This window comes from Bubalus bubalis, chromosome 13 (assembly GCF_019923935.1).
Source record: "Bubalus bubalis isolate 160015118507 breed Murrah chromosome 13, NDDB_SH_1, whole genome shotgun sequence".
Lineage (NCBI taxonomy): Eukaryota > Metazoa > Chordata > Mammalia > Artiodactyla > Bovidae > Bubalus > Bubalus bubalis.
Window position 1 is genome coordinate 42,170,248 of NC_059169.1, and position 20,862 is coordinate 42,191,109.

At 39.0% G+C, this 20,862-nt stretch overlaps 1 protein-coding gene and 1 non-coding gene across 3 annotated transcripts in view; one reads left to right on the forward strand and one right to left on the reverse strand.

Annotated features, from left to right (window-relative positions):
- PIBF1 (progesterone immunomodulatory binding factor 1) overlaps positions 1–20,862 on the reverse strand; it is a 230,669-nt gene that overhangs the window by 183,240 nt on the left and 26,567 nt on the right. The gene's annotated exons all lie outside the window — the stretch shown is intronic.
- On the forward strand, positions 18,187–18,260 carry TRNAG-UCC. The gene has a single exon. It is a non-coding gene; the product is annotated as a tRNA-Gly (tRNA).

Below are 20,862 nucleotides of genomic sequence, written 5' to 3' on the forward strand. Positions count from 1 at the left end.
AGGCTTGGAGAGGATAAGAACCTCAGAGCTCATGAACAGTATGGTAAAGACTTCAACTGAAAGCTGTCAAACACCAGAGCAGTAGGCAATTCTCTCTTCAGTTTAAAAGTAGAGAAATTAGAGTAGTTAGACAAGAAAATAGGCATAAATGAAAGGTTCCAAAAATGGGATAAGCTTGAGAATGTCTAAATATGGATACAAAAGAATAGAAAAAGAGGTACTGATACTGGAGAAAAGAGGCATGGTGAGGGTTGGGGGTAAAGCCCCTGAGAAGGCTCCATTTTCTCTGTGAAGACTAGTCTTTAGTCCAGCAGGCATGCTCATCAAGGCAGGCTTTGCTCCAGCTGACAAGAGTATTAAAAACTTGCATTTGGATGTCTTCAGGTAGCTCCTATCAATTCCCAGCAAGCCACAGAACCACTTCTTACCCTACTGCTTCACAGATTTTATATTATCTCTTGGTTTCTGGAGGCATATGATTTTCTACTCTTTGAAAGCAAGCCTCTTGCCACCACAAACAGTAGGAACAAAACAGAAACAGTACAGATGTAAATAGGTTTGTGGCAACAAACTGTGGCAGTTTTCATCTGAAGATTTCCATTTTCTCTGTGGAATGAAACACCAACTCATCTGCTGAGAAAGAGAAGGAAAGCTGAGAGCTGGAGATAGGAAGTGCTGAATGCCTAAAATAACTGCTGTGAGAAAGGAGAAAACTAGAAAAAAAATTGAATTATAGCAGTTGTGTGGGCCCATTCAAAGTCGGTAACAATAAACTTATAGCTGTGTTACTGCCTCTGTGATTTTCTTCAGTAGCGCTCAGGTAGAAAAATCAGGAGTTGAGATTCTGTCAGGCAGTTTCAATAAAAAGACAGGGAGGAAGCAGAGAACACCGACAAGAGAAAGAACACCAACAAGAGAAAGAACACCAACAAGAGAAAGAACACCAACAAGAGAAAGAACATTGACAAGAGAAAGAAAACTTTAAGGCTAAGGCTAAAGATAGTCAAAGCTATGATTTTTCCAGTAGTCATGTACAGATGTGAGAGTTGGACCATAAAGAAGGCTGAGCACCGAAGAATTGATGCTTTTGAATTGTGGTGTTGGAGAAGACTTTTGAGAGTCCCTTTGAGAGTCCCTTGGACTGCAAGGAGATTAAATCAGTCAATTCTAAAGGAAATCTGTCCTGAATATTCATTGGAAGACCCGATGCTGAAGCTTCAACACTTTGGCCACCTGATGCGAAGAGCTGACTCATTGGAAAAGACCCTGATGCTGGGAAAGCTAGAAGGCAGGAAGAGAAGGGGACGACAGAGGACAAGACAGTTGGATGGCATCACCAACACAATGGACATGAGTTTAAGCAAGTTCTGGGAGATGGTGAAGGACAGGGAAGCCTGGCGTGCTGCAGGCCATGGGGTCACAAAGAGTTGGACATGACTGAGCGACTGAACAACAACAACAACAACAACAAAAACTGGAAAAGAAGGAGCAAAACAGGATATTAAGTTGACTGAATTCAAAGAAGTAAAAAACTTAATTTTTTCAAACGTAAAAAAGAAAACAAAATTTCCAATCACCAACTCTTTCTAACAGAAAATGTCTAAATAAAAAGTAAACAGGTTTGGTTAACAGCAAGTCTCAGTGTCCTCTTTCAATAAAGAAAAAAAAAAAACTACACAGGGATATCAAGGACAAACCAAGTCACTGAGAAGATTTCACTGTTTGCAGGTTTCCTCCATATCTAGAATGGAACTGATTTTGATTGCTGGGCTTAATGTCATTTTTCCCATCTCCTAAATTATTCATAATAGGAAATAATACAAGGCTACCCCTAACCTGAAAAAAGTCAGTCTGTTATTGTAGCTGCATGTTTCTTGTCTTGTCTATAACCCTCGGTTTTCTACACACCCACTCTGAAGCGCCTTGAAGTCCTGTCGGATCTCTGGTTACACCCAGGAACCTCACATAGTAGTTATACTGGAAATGCTTGCAGAGTCAACTAACGTTGATATATAAAGGGACTAGGCAGCACTAGCTGGAGAAGGCAATGGCACCCCACTCCAGTACTCCTGCCTGGAAAATCCCATGGACGGAGGGGCCTGGTGAGCTGCAGTTCATGGGGTCGCTAAGAGTCGGATGCGACTGAGCGACTTCACTTTCACTTTTCACTTTCATGCATTGGAGAAGGAAATGGCAACCCACTCCAGTGTTCTTGCCTGGAGAATCCCAGGGCAGCCTGGTGGGCTGCCGTCTATGGGGTCGCACAGAGTCGGACACGACTGAGGTGACTTAGCAGCAGCAGCAGCATGCAGCACTAGCATTTAAGACAACAAGCTCAAAGTGTAGAAAAAGTGACTTTAACAATTAAGGATTAATAAATGGGTTTTCCAACTGAAACAGAAGATTATTATTATCTGCAAAAAAACTCCAAAACCCTCAGTTGAAACAATGATAACAATGCAATGTATATGAACCCATATTTTCTCAAAGATTTTGAGAAAAGCTGCATGAAAGGAGCTTCCATTTCTTAGTCTGGATGGTGGTTAAATATGTATTCTCTGTGTAAAAAGTTAGTCACAATTTCTTCATTAATTGCTTTATTAAAGAAAAATTTTAAAAACCTTTAAAAAAGTAAAGCAAGAGACTTCAACCAAGAAAACGTTAACTGGGGAGAAGTTCTGCAGGGATGCTGGTCTTAGGAAGGGAAAGGGAGGCATGCATGTGAGCCTCACAGCAGAAGGGAAGAGGGCAGAGCTGATGGAAGAAACACTGTTTTTCACTCTATGTGTTTCTCTGCTGTTCAATATAAAAACAAACAAAAAAAATTATGTTACACAGTGTTTTGGCAAAGTTATCAACTATTAGACCTTTTATATTTAAAATGAGGTCTCTCCTCCACCCAGACTCTTTATTTCCAAACAACAGCAGCTGAGCAGGACACAATTACAGAATTTCAGAGATGAAAGAAACACGAGATAATCTGTTACTGTCTTCTTATTTCTAAGATAAGAACACTAAGGCCTGGAGGGGTTAAGTGTTTTTGTCCTGGATTCCGCATTGAGCAGAGATAGGGCTAGAATTCAGGTTCTTGAATTCATAAATAGTTCATTCCTTTCTTAACTTCAAGTTCCTGATTTTTACAGATTCTATCCGTGGAACCTATAAAACCATTGACTGGAAGTTAATATTATCTACTGCCCAAATCCAGGCTGTTAAAAAAACAACTTTAACTGCAAATTTTACAGGTTAAAATATGGCACATGCATAATTCATAGTTAATTTTAGACTCCCTTCCTTTAAAATAATTACTACAATTATTCCTTAAAACATATTATAAAAATCATGACAAGATAACAATGAATAAATGTTTTCCACAAAAATAAAAATGTATTCAAAGATTCAATTAAATAGGCATATTTTAAACAATTAGCAGCTGCATAAACCCAAAGGCAATTACTTTAGATACAATTTCTAAGCATCATTTAAATCTTTTGTCTCTCACACCACAGATACTGAGAAAAGAATAAACCTATAAGTCAAAATAAATCTTTAATAAATGAAGTGATCTCTTGTCTGGGGAGAGATAGAGCGGCCAAGAGAAGTAGAAATGAAATATAGCTATTCTGAGAACATGAGAATTCACTCCTCAGAGCTCTTACAAGTTTCACATTGCCTATAACCTACTCCCAGCAAGTAAATATTGAAAAGAACAAGAAACCTAATTAATCTTTGATTGTTAAAACTGTTCCTTTAAGAAACAACCATCTGTTTGCTACCAGAGACTACTACTTGTTATTAAGCTCCTCAAGAAATACAATCTTTTTCAAAAAAATTTAGACTTCTTCTTTAAAGTCTTAAGGAAAAAAAAAAAAAAAAAAAGACAAAACTAAATATTATTGCTACTGCTAAGTCGCTTCAGTCGTGTCCGACTCTGTGCAACCCCAGAGACGGCAGCCCACCAGGCTCCCCTGTCCCTGGGATTCTCCAGGCAAGAGTACTGGAGTGGGTTGCCATTTCCTTCTCCAATGCATGAAAGTGAAAACTCAAAGTGAAGTCGCTCAGTTGTGTCCGACTCTTAGCAACCCCATGGACTGCAGCCTACCAGGTCCGTCCATGGGATTTTCCAGGCAAGAGTACTGGAGTGGGGTGCCATTGCCTTCTCCATTAAAAGTAAGCTAAAAAGAACAGGAAAATTTCAATATATGACATGAAAATTTTCAATATCTTTTCAATAAATATAAGCTCAAACAAAAGTTTAAGCTTTTCTAAAGGGAAAAATTTGGGCTTCCAAGGGGGTTCACTGGTAAAGAATCTGCCTGCCAATGCAGGAAACCCAAGATATGTGGGTTTGATACCCGGGTTGGGAAGATACCCTGTAATAGGAAATGGCAAACCACTCTAGTATTCTTGCCTGGAAAATTCCATAAACAGAGGAGCCTGGCAGGCTACAGTCCATGGAGTCACTAAGAATTATTTATATAAATTTCTGTGTGCACATTTAAACTGCGGAAGTATTTAAAATAATTATGACAATTTACTAGTAAAGCAAAGGTGACTTTCTTTTGCCATTAATAAGTCACCTGTTGTTGCATCATACATCCTTACTTGCTCAGACATGACTGAGCAACTGATATACATTGTGGAACTATCATACATACTAGTAAAGAGAAGGAAATTTCATATTTTTGATCTCTTTCTTCCCTCTCTTCTCTTTGACATACCATCTGCATCCTCAGGTGACTCACATTAAATAACACGCATCTTTCCCTCTTCTTCTCCATATTCATATACTCATGAAAACAACACAAATGGGAAGATAGGTACCTTGGGTAAATCCTAAAATAACTGATATTCTCCAATTCTTTCTTGTCAACGACTGCAGAAAATTCCAGTGTACACTGTACATTGTTTATGTAGCCATTTTCTTGTTGTTTTATTGACTAGAATTTATTGTTTCCTGTCCCTCCTTTCCCCTTCCAGCACCTGCTGCAGGAAACCTCCCTGTGCACATAGTCTTACGTGTTAGTATTTTACTCCATAGGACAAGGTTCCAGCACCACTGGGATTGTTATGCTGAAGAATGTTTCTTTTTCATTTTAACTGATGTTGCCAGATGTCTTTCCAAGGGACTACAGCAGTTCACTTTTCCACCAGCAATGTTTGTATCTTTTCTCTTATACCTGCATAGATATTAGACCTTTTCCATTTTTGCCAACCTGAGTTCTCATTGTTATTTTAATTGTATAATATTTCCCAAAATGCTAGTTTGTTTGAGCACCTGGGCATTTGGATCTGCACTTTTTGTGAAATGTCTACTTATAGTCTTTCTCCATTTTTCTATTGGGTTGTCTTTTTCATGTTAATTTCTAAGAGCTTTAAACAGTGCTGATACTAACTTTGGCTCATCTACATTGCAATTTTTGTACCAAATGTGTCCTTTAAATATTAAACTTTGCCTGTGGCTTCCTTTTTGCTTTTTTCTTTTAAAGCTTTTTGTTTCTCTGTCTTGGCTAAGACTACTCCAACCTCTAGAACAACACTGTCCAATAGAACTTTTTGCAATGATGACAATGTTCTACGTCTGTACCATTCAACAGGCTAGTCACTAACCACCTGTGGCTAGTAAAACTGAGAACATGAATTTTAATTAAATAGCCCCAAGTGGCCGTGACCATTATGTTGGACAACTCAGTCCAAAACTTAGCTACTCATAGTTCAGTCCATGAAGGGGCACAGGCTGGGAGGCATCCTCAGTGAACAGTCTCAGGCCCCGACCCAGAACTACTCTGCCAGTTTTCATTTTAACAGGATCCCCAGGTGACCTGTCTTTACATTAGAGTTTGAGAAGTACTGCTAATAATCATATAAATTAGGAATTTTCAAGACTTTTCTGTGCCCTGGATCCCACTGGCAACCTGGGGAGACTTGTGAACCCCTTCGGAGACTAAAGTTTCTAAAATCAAAAATTAAAATAATGCAGAATTACAAAGGAAACAAATTATAGCTGACCCTTGAATAACTAACAGGTTTGAACTGTGCAGGTCCACTTACACGACGATATTTTTCAATAATAAATACTACAGTATTACACAATCTGTGGTTGGTTGAATCCACAAACACAGAATTGCTTAATTCTGTGTTAATTCTGTGTGCAAACACAGGGAGGGCTGACTAGAAGGTCTATGCAGATTTTCAACTGTGTGGAAGGTCAGCACCCCATGTCATTCAAGTATTAATTGCATACTGCAGTAAAACTACTGAAATATTTTTTAAAGTTATACACGTTCTTTTAAAAAATTGAGTCTTTTTATTGTCTTTTTTAAAAAAAGATGTATTTTTTGGCCGTGCTGGGTCTTTGTTGCTGCACTTAGGCTTTCCCTAGTTGCAGTGAGCGGGAGGGAAGGTTCACTCTGGTGTATGGGCTTCTCTTGTTGCAGAGCATCAGGGCTTCAGTTGTTGCAGCTCATGACCTCTAGAGCGTGGGGTCAGGCGTTATACCTCCCAGGCTGTGGCACTTAGGATCTTAACCAAACTGGAGTCCCTTGCACTGCAAGGCAGATTCTTAACCACTGGATCACTGGGGAAGCCTGACATATGACCTTTTTTTCATTGCTGCATTAAGATAAGATCTAGTGAGGAGTCTAACAACTACACTAGGTTTGGAATCGTGATGAGCCTAATCTCTAAAGATATTTGTGGTAACTACACCGTGATAGGAAAATACCTGAATTCTAATGCTGACAGAGCTCTAGGCAGTGACAAACCTACTGTGGCATTTATAACTAAAGCTCTAAATTTCGGTGAGAAGTGAAATAATGTTTTTCCCATTCCACCTAGAGGCACGTGGACCCTGAGCTAAGAATTGGCATGATTGTTGAAGTAATGGCCTAGGTTTCCTTCTAAAAATTTTAATCCAACTAGAATTAATACTTGTATATAGTATAAAACGTGACGATCAACTTTTTTTTTAACAGATGAGTACCATCCACTTGTGCTAGGACCCTTATACTAAAAAAACATTCTTTCTCAACTGAATTGAACTATGGCTATTGTGGTAAATCAGTTCAGTTCAGTCACTCAGTCGTGTCTGACTCTTTGCAACTCCATAGATTGCAGCATGCTAGGCTTCCCTGTCCATTTCCAACTCCCAGAGCTTACTCAAACTCATGTTCATTGAGTCGGTGATGCCATCCAACCATCTTATCCTCTGTCGTCCCCTTTTCCTTCTGCCTTCAATCTTTATCAGCATCAGGGTCTTTTCCAATGAGTCAGTTCTTCGCATCAGATGGCCAAAGTATTGGAGTTTCGGATTCAGCATCAGTCTTCCAATGAATAATCAGGACTGATCTCCTTTAGGATGGATTGGTTGGATCTCCTTGCAGTCCAAGGGACTCTCAAGAGTCTTCTCCAACATCAAAGTTCAAAAGCATCAATTCTTCGACACTCAGCTTTCTTTACAGTACAACTCTCACATCCATACATGACTATTGGAAAAACCATAGCTTTGACTAGATAGACATTTGTTGGCAAATGTTATAGTAAATAATTAGATCTATTTCTATATTTTGTTCTACTGATATCTGTTTCTATGTCAATATTACATTTAGTTTTGAAGTATAAAGTGGGATCTTGGTAGGAGTAGCATCTCAGCATCCCCTTCCTTTCACATTTTTTCCACCACATTTTTCTTGGCAATTCCAGAACACTTACTTTTTCATATAAGCTAAAATCATTTATCCAAGCCCAATCCTTGGACAGAATTATCTGTCTTCCACCAAAAAAATCAAATACAGAAAATCAGAAAATTCTTGGGATACAGAATAACTGAATTTAATTAATGTATTAATATGGGGGGAAAAAAGCTACTTTTATGAGTTTTTCTCCTAAGACACGGTGCTTCCAGGTTCAACAATACAATTTAATAGTCCTCTTCATATAAGCCTACTATCTGCATCATGAGTTAATTATTTTCCCCCAAGTCCATATCTACGAGTTATTTCTCTAAATTTAAAGAAATGCTATTGATCACTTATACAATTCTGCATTAAATTTAGGTAGTTTCTAATAGAAAAAAATTTTAATCTCCTTTCAAAAGTTAACATGGATAGTTTTTCCTTCTTAGTGCATCTGTCAGGGCCCTCCAAGACCATGTTAGATAATAATAAGCAACCCAAGTCTGTGTCTAGTTACTTATTTTTACAGAAAAAGTTCTATAGTTTTGACATTTAGGATAAACTATTTTGCTAACTTTTTTTTAAAGTAAATACTTAGTCTCCTTATTAGGAATGTTCACTGAATTTTATCATCTTTTCTCATTTAATGATACAATTAAATGGTTATTCTTCTTTAACTTGCTGATGCAACAGTTTATCCTTTCTGTCCTAAAATATACTGTATTAGACATAAAGCACTATTCTTTTGATAAAATGCTAGAATTCATTTTTGAACATTTAGAATTTCTGCAACTTTAGTAGTAAGTAAAAATGGCTGATGGATTTGTTTTGTACCATCTTTCTCAGAGCTTTCCATCTTTTTCAGTACTAGTTTGGTATAGTTTAATTACGGGCCTCCTGGCTGACAGAATGGTAAAGAATCCGTCTGCCAGTGCAGGAGATGTGGGTTTGATCCCTGGGTAGGAAAGATCCCCTGGAGAAGGAAATGGCAACCCACTCCAGTACTCTTGCCTGGGAAATCCTATGGACAGAGGAGCCTGGCAGGCTGTAGTCCATGGAGTTGCAAACAGTCAGACACAACTTAGCGACTAAATGACAACTGTTTAATCAACTGGAATCAGCTATCCTTATAGAAATCAACTGAACCTATCAGGGCAATATATTTGTGAACCTGGAGCGCGTGCCCTAAGTCACTTCAGTCGTGTCCTTCTCTTCATGATCCTATAGGCTGTAGCCTGCCAGGCTTCTATGTCCATAGGATTCTCAGGCAAGAATACTGGAGCAGGTTACCAAGCCTTTCTCCAGGGGTTCTTCCTGATCCAGGGATTGAACCTGCATCTTTTATGTCTCCTGCACTGGCAGGCAGGTTCTTTACTGCCAGTGCAACCTGGGAAGTCTGGCGAATCTGGTAACTTCATCAATAATACACCTTTACTTACTGTTTCCCTTGGACAGCAAGGAGATCAAACCAGTTAATCCTAAAGGAAATCAACCCTGAATATTCATTGGAAGGACAGATGCTGAAGCTGAAGCTCCAACTCTGGCCACCTGATGCAAAGAGCCGACTCACTGGAAAAGTCCCTGATGCTGGGAAAGACTGAGGGCAGGAGGAGAAGTGGGCAACAGAGGATGAGATGGTTGGATGGCATCAGTGACTCAATGGACATGAGTTTGAGCAAACTCAGGGAGATGGTGAAGGAAGGGGAAGCCTGGCATGCTGCAATCCATGGGGTCACAAAGCATCAGACACGACTGGTGATTGAAGAATTCACTGTGTAATACCTCTGTGGTAATTCTTCTCTCAAGTTCTCCACTTCTACTTATTGTGGTAATCTACATTTTGTTGGGACATTTCTTTCAGTTTTTAAGACTGTCACCACAGAGCTACAGGCAGTATTAATTAATGTCCAATAATTCCAAACTCCTTATTTTTACTGTTCTTTTTTCTTTCTAAAATTGACTACTATATGCTTTTATTTTTCATCCTTCTCTTTAATTATAAAGGTAATTTAAGGCTACAGATTTTCCTCTGGCACAGCTTTAAATAAGTCTAAAAGATTTTGATGTAAAATGTTCTTGTTTTCATATTTTTACTTATTCTATGATCTAAAAAGTGTTTTTCTTGTTTATTACTTTTGACCTAAAAAAAATGTTTAATTTCCAATTTTATTGCCAGTCCCCTTTAAATGACCACTACTAAATTAAAATAAAAATAGGAACTATTAAATCTGTCCCTAACATTTAACTCTTTCACTATGTGGCCAAGTATATACATGATAGTTTTGTAAACTTTCCATTGAATTTAATTAATTAATTAATTTACTGGCCACCCTATGTAGCTTATGGGATCTTAGATCCCCTCAGATCAGATCAGATCAGTCGCTCAGTCCCGTATGACTCTTTGCAACCCCATGAATCGCGGCATGCCAGGCCTCCCTATCCATCGCCAACTCCCAGAGTTCACTGAGACTCACATCCATCGAGTCAGCGATGCCATCCAGCCATCTCATCCTCTGTCGTCCCCTTCTCCTCCTGCCCCCAATCCCTCCCAGCATCAGAGTCTTTTCCAGTGAGTCAACTCTTCGCATGAGGTGGCCAAAGTACTGGAGTTTCAGCTTTAGCATCATTCCTTCCAAAGAAATCCCAGGGCTGATCTCCTTCAGAATGGACCGGTTGGATCTCCCTGCAGTCCAAGGGACTCTCAAGAGTCTTCTCCAACATCACAGTTCAAAAGCATCAACTCTTCAGCGCTCAGCTTTCTTCACAACCCAACTCTCACATCCATACATGACCACAGGAAAAACCATAGCCTTGACTAGACGAACCTTTGTTGGCAAAGTACTAGGAGGAATTAAACCCTAAGCACTGGACAGCCAGGGGGACAGACAACCCTTTATTGACATTAAAAAAAAAATTATCCCCTGGCCAAGGAATTTTAAACTCTATTATAACAACTAAATCAAAATTATTGATTGCCTCATTTCTTCTAGCCCTGACTCATTTTTATGTCTATAAGATATATTCAATTCAGAAGGAAGTACATTATAAACTTTCCTATCATTACTATACTTTTATTAATTTCTCCTTGTTTTTCTAAAACCCTTTTCTTTAATTATGTTTCTTGATTATTGTTGTTGTTTAATTGCTAAGTCTGTCTGACTCTTTGCAACCCCATGAACTGCAGTACGCCAGGCTTTCCTGTCCTTCACTATCCCACAAGACTTGCTCAAACTCATGTCCACTGAGTCAATGATGCCATCCAACCATCTCATCCTCTGATACGTAGAAGTCTATAGCCAAAGTATTGGATCTTTAGCATCAACATTAGTCCTTTAAATGAATATTCAGGGCTGATTTCCTTCAGGATTGACTGGTTTGATCTGCTTGCAGTCCAAGGGACTCTCAAGAGTCTTCTCCAGCAACACAGTTCAAAAGCATCAATTCTTTGGTGCTAACCTTCTTTATGGTCCAGCTCTCACATCCATACATGACTACTGGAAAAACTATAGCTTTGACTATACAGACTTCTGTCGGCAAACAGATGTCTCTGCTCTTTAATATCTTGTCTAGGTTTGCTGTAGCTTTTCTTCCAAGGAGCAAGCATCTTTTAATTTCATGGCTGCAGTCACTGTCCACAGTGATTTTGGAGCCCAAGAAAATAAAATCTGTCACTGCTTCCACTTTTTTCCCTTCTATTTGCCATGAAATGAGGGGACTGGATGCCATGATATTAGTTTTTTGAATGCTGAGTTTTAAGCCAGCTTTTTCACTCTCCTCTTTCAACCCTCATCAAGAGGCTGTTTAGGTTCTCTTTACTTTCTTCCATTAAGTGGTATTATCTGCATATTTGAAGTTGTTGATATTTCTCCCAGCAATCTTGATTCCAGTTAGTGAGTCATCCAGCCTGGCATTTCTCATGACATATCCTGTATATAAGTTAAACAAGCAGAATGACAATAGTCAGGCTTATCATGCTCCTTTCCCAATTTTGAGCCAGTCCATTGTTCCATATTCTGTTCTAACTGCTGCTTCTTGACCTACATACAGGTTTCTTAGAAGATAGGTAAGGTGGTTTGGTATTCCCATCTCTTTAAGAATTTTCCACAATTTGTTATGATCTACACAGTAAAACAGTGGAAACAGTGGCTGACCTTATTTTGGGGGGCTCCAAAATCACTGCAGATGGTGACTGCAGCCATGCAATTAAAAGATGCTTACTCCTTGGAAGGAAAGTTATGACCAATCTAGACAGCCTATTAAAAAGCAGAAACATTACTTTGCCAACAAAGGTTCGTCTAGTCAAGGCTATGGTTTTTCCAGTAGTCATATATGGATGTGAGAGTTGGGTTGTGAAGAAAGCTGAGCACCGAAGAATTGATGCTTTTGAACTGTGGTGTTGGAGAAGACTCTTGAGAGTCCCTTGGACTGCAAGGAGATCCAACTGGTCCATTCTGAAGGAGATCAGCCCTGGGATTTCTTTGGAAGGAATGATGCTAAAGCTGAAACTCCAGTACTTTGGCCACCTCATGCGAAGAGATGACTCATTGGGAAAGACTCTGATGCTGGGAGGGATTGGGGGCAGAAGGAGAAGGGGACGACAGAGGATGAGATGGCTGGATGGCATCAATGACTCGATGGACGTGAGTCTGAGTGAACTCCGGGAGTTGGTGTTGGACAGGGAGGCCTCGTGTGCTGCGATTCATGGGGTCGCAAAGAGTCAGACACGACTGAGCGACTGATCTGAACTGAACTGAAGTAAACAACAACAACAAAACAGACTTGTGTGCACAGTCCATGAACCTGCCACAATAAAATCCTAGGCTGTTGATTTAAATTGAGATTCTTAACTTCATCTCAAATCAAAATCAGAACTTACCAAAGTATCTAGGAATCTAAGTTTTAAGGAGCGCGTATTCAACTTAAATGTAATATAGAGAGGCAAAACTATTACTGGAAAATTCTTAAAGAGATGGGGACACGACTGAGCGACTAAACTGAACTGAATGAATTTGTCAGATACTCTAAAATAAGTATAACTGATGAGTATCATCATAGCATGTATCTAACAAGGGAATTTTAAATTCATCTTTGGGCAGGACAAAAAAGAAACTTCAGAAAACAAACAGTTAAATTAATCCCTGAAATGAAAAAAATACCTGAATCACAAGTATGTATCATTAATGAAATACTTCATTTTCATTCAAATAAAGACAGGATTATTCAGGTATGAATACTTAAGATGAGCCTCAAGGTAATCTTGCAGAAGTTTTCTCAACAAATGTAACTATGTTTCCGAAACAAGGAAGTTCTTTGAACAAAACACTTTTGTTTCCTAGTTACCAAAGCTCTCATAAGAGAAAAATATTTCATCATTTCCCTATGGAACTTTGGGCTTCCCTGGTGGTTCAGTGGTAAAGAATCTGGCTGCCAATGCAGGAGATGTGGGTTCGATCCCTGGTCTGGGAAGATCCCCTGGAGAAGGAAATGGCAACCCACTCCAGTATTCTTGCCTGGGAAATCCCATGGACAGAGGAGCCTGGAAGGCTATGGTCCATGGGATAGCTAGAGATTCAGACATAAGTTTGGGACTAAACAACATGAAACTTAATGTCACTGCACACAGACTCATTAATGCCTTATTGGTATTAGCATTTATTTCTTTTGAAATGAAAGAAGCATGCTGAAAATAACTCTACAATAGCATAACAGCTGCAAATAGCTTAACTACATGCACTGGACCAGAATTCTGACCTGTTACAAAGAGATTTCATAAATAGAAAATAAAAGTACAGCACTTATGAAAACACTAAGTACTATACACAAGTTCACATACATAACAGCTCAAAATATGCTATAATTAGACTATGTTACTGACACTTAAAGACTCTAAACTTGAAGTAAAAGATGAGCCTTATTTTCCAGTGTTAGTATCTACAATAGATATTATTTCCAAATAACTAAAGATGTAGAAAAAATTAATGAAAGAAAATTTAAGAAATCTACTAAAATTGGTGACTTCTTTTTTAAAGGTCAAAAAATCACCTTCTATTACGTTTCTAAATTAGTTTTTCACCTCATATCTGCCATGAGGTAGCAGAATATATGAATAAAAGCATAACTAACTGTGTACTTGTGGGGCTTTAACATCTCTGAATGTATCTGTTAGGTATAATTATGATATTGGGGTTAATAACTGAGACATCTTTGATCTGGCATATTATGCCAAAAAAGTTTGCTTCTTAAAATTCTATCTCCCAGTTATAGATCAACTGAATTTTATTAGGAAGACATAGTATTTGATTGGTTTAAGGAAACAGATATGAAATAAGAAATATAAAGGAAAATAAGGTAACACAGTAAAGCTTTGGCAATGACAGTATTTTTTGAGTAGCCCAAACTGATTACAGAAATCAATGGATATATGCTGCCACCACGTGGTAAAGAAAATTAAGATCATTTTGGAAAAGACAAACTTAATCCCACAGTCTTAGTAGAGTGGAAAGTTTGTTTCCCTAACTCCCAGTTACAAAACTCAGAGACACAACTAACAAATATCTTAGTTTCTCTTAGTATACATGGGACTGTCATGATCCTGTCATTTTTGAGGCATTTATGTTTGTCAACTGTTGCTTCCTCTTTTAAGTTTCTATTAATTTACTACTTGTTTTATGTTCTATTTTTTAAAGGTCAAAAAATCACATTCTACTACATTTCTAAATCAGTTTTTTATCTCATATCTGTGGGTTTTTCCAGCAGTCATGTATGGATGTGAGAGTTTCTTTATAGAAAGCTGAGCGCCGAAGAACTGATGCTTTTGAACTGCAGTGTTGGAGAAGCCTCTTGAGAGTCCCTTGGACTGCAAGAAGATCCAACCAGTGAATCTTAGAGGAGATCAGTCCTGAATATTCACTGGAAAGACTGATGCTGAAACTGAAACTCCAACACTTTGGCCACCTGATGTGAAAAACTGACTCATTTGAAAAGACCCTGATGCTTGGAAAGACTGAAGGCAGGAAGAGAAAGGGACAACAGAGGATGAGATGGTTGGTGGCATCACCAACTCAATGGACATGAGCTTGAGTAAGCTCTGGGAGTTGGTGATGGACAGGGAGCCTAGCAGGCTGCAGTCCATGGGGTCACAAAGAGTCGGACATGACTGAGTGACTGAACTGATCTGTTCTATGAAATAATACCACCCTCGTGTATTTGTCCTGAGTTTCTTCTCTTGCAAGTCAATCCTCACCTTTTGTGATTTCATGATTTTGTGATTTCTATGAACTTCAATTACATTTTCCCCAGCTGTTGGGGTTCATTTGACCTATCTTAATCTGTGTATGTCCTTAGATAGTCAACTCGGTTACCCAAATACCAGATTTTAGTTTCTAAACTCTGAACTTTATAGCTATATAAGGAAGTCAATAATTATTAATAAATAAGATGTGCAAACAACCAAAGTCACAATGTCCAAAACTGTACATTTTGTTCAAGGTCTAGTGATGCATTTTATTTTACTTTTAATATTTCCCCTAATAATGCCTATGAGAAACCTAGATAGCATATTAAAAAGCAAAGACATCACTTTGTCAAGAAAAGTCTGTATAGTCAAAGCTATGGTTTTTCCAGTAGTCATGAACAGATGTGAAAGTTGGACCATTAAGAAGGCTAAGTGCCGAAGAATTGATGCTTTTGAATTGTGGTACTTGAGAGTCCTTTGGACTGCAAGGAGATCCAACCAGTCCATCCTAAAGGAGATCAACCCTGAATATTCACTGAAGGACGGATACTGAAGCTGAAGCTCTAGTACTTCGACCACCTGATGCAAAGAACTGTCTTACTGGAAAAGACTGGATGCTGGGAAAGACTGCAAGAGGAGAACAGGGCGGCAGATGATAAGATGGTTAGACAGCATCACAGACTCAATGGACATGAATGTGAGCAAACTCCGGGAGACAGTGAAGGACAGGGAAGCCTGATGTGCTGCAGTCCATGGGGTCACAAAGAGCTGGACACTACCTAGCAACAGGACAACAACAAATAATGCCTCATGAGTCATCACCCCTGTCAGTACAAAGTTAAAAATGTTGAAAGAAAGACTAACAAAGCCAAGGTTCTTTTTAGAGAAAACAGTGGGTTTCAAAGCCAAATATTTCACATGCACAGAATGTATTTTCTTTTTCTTCACTTGTGTTTCAGACAAAATTGTAAGGGGGTTCCATTTCTGGTGATGAATCTGTAAGTTCCATCTGACCAACCCTACTAGCAATACAATCTCAAATTCTGGCAAAATATACAACCACCACCTGAATGCATAAGAAAGTGACCCAAATCAGGCAGATTCTGGAGGGATATAATCTACAAGAGGAAGAATGGAACAGCACTGGGTGAATTTCCTGGTGTCTCCTTTAAAAAAAAAAGCCTTTTAGCTGGAAGGCAGAGCTACCACGTGCCAAGTAAGATGACAAATGTATAAGAGAAAATCCTTCATCTTTCTAGCTTGAAGAACCAGAAAACAGAGTATGGGTAACTCAGATGCTCTAAAGTGAGGAGGGAATTCTAGAGACAGAGAAGGGAAACTCCATTCTGTGGATCATCATGTCGTGTCGTGAAGTCGCTCAGTCGTGTCCAACTCTTTGCGACCCCATGGACTGCAGCCTACCAGGCTCCTCCCTCCATGGGATTCTCCAGGCAAGAGTACTGGAGGGGTTGCCATTTCCTTCTCCAGGGAATCTTCCCAACCCAGGGATTGAACCCAGGTCTCCTGCATTCCAGGCAGACGCTTTAACCTCTGAACCACCAGGGAAGCCTCTGCCAAATATCTGGCTGACCTCTGAACAACATATAGGTAGGACAGACCCAAGCAGTCCTACTTAGGCCAAAAAAAAAAAAAAAAAAAAAAAACACCTCAACTGAAATTTCGCGTGCTGCCCAAGAGACAGAGTATACAGCTTGAGTATAAATTAGTTAAATTCCTGCTACAACAAAAACATCAGTAACTGTCAAAATGCAGTCTATCCAACATAGCAGTTGTACTGTTAAGATCTACATTTACTCTATGATTTAAATAAACAATTTAAAAAGTTACTTGACCTTTGAAGAAACAGGAAAACGTGACCCATTCTTAAAAGAAAAGACAATCAACAAAAACCAACTCCGAGGTGACCCAGATTTTGGAATTGGCAGAGAAAGATTTTCAAGTAGAGGTTTTAACTATTCTCAGTGGTATAAAGGAAAATATGCTCATAATGAAAAAACAAATACCAGAGCTATAAAAACAATAATAAACAACACATAGAAATCTAGAAGTAAAAAATATCACTCTTAAATTTTACCTAAGAAAAAACAAAAATGTATGTCCACACAAAGCCAATGTTCAAAAGTCTGGAGCAGCTTCACTTATAATGTGTTCAAAGTGGAAATAACTCAAATACCCATCAAGGGAGAATGAATATATCCATACAATTAAATATTCCCCAACAATATAAAGGAACTATTGATACATTAAAAAAAAAATCCGGCAATTTCTCATAAAATAAATGTTACTGGTGGATGGACAGATTAAGGTAAGTATAAATTATCAGGCAGAAATTAGGTGTTCCCTGTAAAATTTTTTCTAGTTATCTATTGCTTGAAAACTTTCTTAATAAAACAGAAAAAATTACACTCTCTAGGGCTTCTCGGAGAAGGCAATGGCAACCCACTCCAGTACTCTTGCTTGGAGAATCCTAGGGACGGGGGAGCCTGGTGGGCTGCCGTCTATGGGGTCGCACAGAGTCGGACACGACTGAAGCGACTTGGCAGCAGCAGCAGCAGGGCTGCTAATCATTTTTGAATGTGCTAATTTTGGGATCATAAGCTATGAGATGTATAAAAGAAAACACCTATTATTATAGGTTATAATGTTTACTTATCTTCTGAGATGGTCCTCCAGTTTGCCTTACTGGTAACAGTATTCTACCCCTCAAAAACTTTGCTGTCTGTAAATTTGATAGTTTACTTTGTGCTTCCTTTCTAATATAATGTTTACTGTTTGTTTCCCTGCACTCCTTTTAAAATATAATTTTCACAAAGCCAGAGATCTTTGTTTTATTCACTGAGGTACCCCACATATCTATAACAATGCTTGGCACATAACAGATGTACAGTGAATATTTATTGACTGAATTTTATTCTAATAATAATGACCATGTAAGTGAGGGAGGCGTTACATATTCTCATCCGTATTTTTATCATGGGAACTGAAGGGATAGAGAAGACTAAGTTCTTTAAGCAAGATCATCACACCATCATCAAACTGCAGAGATGAAACTTAAACTAGTATCTCTGAATTCCCCAAATATCAAAGCAGTAAATAATATAACAAACCACCTCAAAAAATAAACCTCCACAAAATAGTGCCAAATTTCTTTTAACATTAAATATTAAACATTGATTCACTATACCCTTATAAAAAAAAAGGACCTTGCTGGTTTGACTTTTCATTTAAAAATATTCAGTCTAGGGTGGACCACCAATATTCCTCGGTGGTCCAGTGGTTAAGGCTCTGCACTTCCACTGCAGGGGGCACAGGTTCGATTCCTGGTCAGGAAACAAAATCCCACTAAGATCCCACATGGCATAGCCAAAAAATAAAAATAAAAAATATAAACAAAATAAAAATATTCATTCTATGTTTTCTTTGTGTTGGGTAAGTTGACCTGTACTAGGCCCTTGACAGAGCAGAAAATCTAACTTTAAGGGTGGTTTCAATACAAAAGTAATTCCATTATGTTTAAACCATATTCTCTGAGTTTCTAGGATCTTTTATTATAGATAGAAGGCATTATTTAACAGCTTTTTCCTGAATGTGATTCAATTTTCCCTTTATAGTATGAAATTCAGGAAGAGTTTTAAGACATAGGATTATATTTTTAGCTGAAAGGTGATAAAACTTTAAGAAGCAAACTTGTCGATAGAAAAGTTCTGTGATGGTTAATTTTTTATGTCAATTTGGTTAGACCATGGTACCTAAATATTTTGTCAAACGTTATATTAGATGTTTCTGTGAAGGCATTTTTTAAGCTGAGATTAACATTTAAACCAGCAGACTTTGAGAACGGCAGTTTACCTCCCATATGGGCCTCATCCAATCAGTTAAGGCCTTAGTAAAACTGAGACTGAACAAGAAGGAATTTTGTCAGCAGATAGTCTTTGGACTTAAACTGCAACCTCCTCTTGAATTTCCAGGCTGCCAGCTTACGCTGTTAAGATTTTGGACTCGCCAAGCCTCTACAGGGGCTTCGCAGGTAGGTGGCGCTAGTGGTAAAGAACCCACCTGCCAATGCAGGAGATGTAAAAGAGGTAGGTTCAGTCCCTGGGTCTAGAAGATCGCCTGGAGGAGGGCGTGGCAACCAACTCCAGTATCCTTGCCTGGAGAATCCCATGGACAGAGGAGCCTGGTGGGCTGCAGTCCATAGGGGTGCAAAGAGCCGGACACGACTGAAGCGATCTAGCACGCATGCACATAAGCTTGCACATAGTTTACTACAACTATGTGAGCAAGTTTCTTAAAATATATCTCTATCCATAAATATTTATATATCCTGTTGGGTTTGTTTTTTCTGGAGAAGCCGAACATGTTCACAAATAAAACTGCTTCTGTGTTTAAGAATTATGCCTGGAGAATCCCAGGGACGGAGGAGCCTGGTGGGCTGCCGTCTATGCGGTCGCACAGAGTCGGACACGACTGAAGCAACTTAGCAGCAGCAGCAGCAGCAGCAGTGCACTAAAAACACTCAGGGACCCTACGAATGAAACCAGTGTTAATTATCTGTGCTTTCATGTCAATAAAACACTAAAGGTGTTAGTAAGGTTGAAACAAACTAAAATCTGGGATACAATGCCATTACTGATCCTTGAGAGTAGAGAGACTTGCTTTACCACACAGAAAAAACATGACAATTTTAGAGATTCAAGACTTTTTGGGGTGGGGGGGGGGGCGGTCAAAGAATCCTTTGTTCAGGAGAAATCACTTGTAGAATCCCCAAATGTCAAAAGTGATTTTAAAAAGAGGTGGTTTGATAGAAATGAGGATAGAGAGCTCTTCAGACCCCCTCTAAAATACAAGAAGTCCTTGATGGATGCTGAGGTGCCAGAAGGTGCGGCAGAACCAAGTCTGAAAACTCGTCTGCCTTGTCCCTGACAAACCCTGTGCCACCGCCACCAAGACCCTGGCCATTTAACAGACACAACAGAAAGTAGATGGCTTGCCCAAGGCTGCAAAATTAGTTAGAAGACAAACGGAGGCCTTCTAACTTTGTCCTTTATAATTGTGACTCTGGATGCAAATTTTTTAAAATTAAGAGCTATCTCTGTAAGTGTGCACAACACTGAGGCAGGTTAGCAGCAGAAAAAACCACCACAGTGGACCCGTGTAGGGCCCTCTGGCATCGCTCCTGATGACTTCAGCGCTCCCACCAGAAGAAGGAAGCTGAGCCTTCATTTGCCTGCAATAGTGGCTCTAGACTAACAACAGAAGTAGATTCCATCCAGCACTAACAGTGCCGCAAATCAGAGCATCAACATATAAATTAAAGTACAATACTTTATTTCTGGAAAGTAGACCTTTGGTAAAAGTTGCCCTTAAGTAGGACACAAAATAGCTATTTATATGCAACTTTACTAAAAATCACATTTTTACTTTGAAACAGAAGTGTGGGCACTTCAATGAAATGAGGAAAATAAGATTATTTTCTCCATTTGACAGAGCAGGAAACACTGAATGACTTGCTCAAGGTCACACAAAAAATGAGTGTCAAGATCTCATCTAAGGTGTAACTCTGCCTTACTAGAATTTGAACTCTGGAAGGGCAGACACTTGTCTTCACCGCTGGCATGGCATGGCACCAGGCCTCACAGGGATGGATGCTAGTATCAGAGCACGTGCTCTGAACAGGTATTAGGGGAAGTAACTGTATTTGATGAAGAGACTAGATGACTAATAAATGGACCAGGCTCCCTTTCATATCACCCACAGGGTGGATCTGTAATGAAGAACTGAGAATGAAATGAATTACAAGAACAAAACACTCAGCTGGGGATTACAGGTCAGTATCATGGAGGTACCCTATCAATCTTTAAGATGGCTATTTGCAGTCTCATCTCCTTCCCACTACTTATGAAGAATCATAGCAGTCAGCATGCTCAAGTCCCA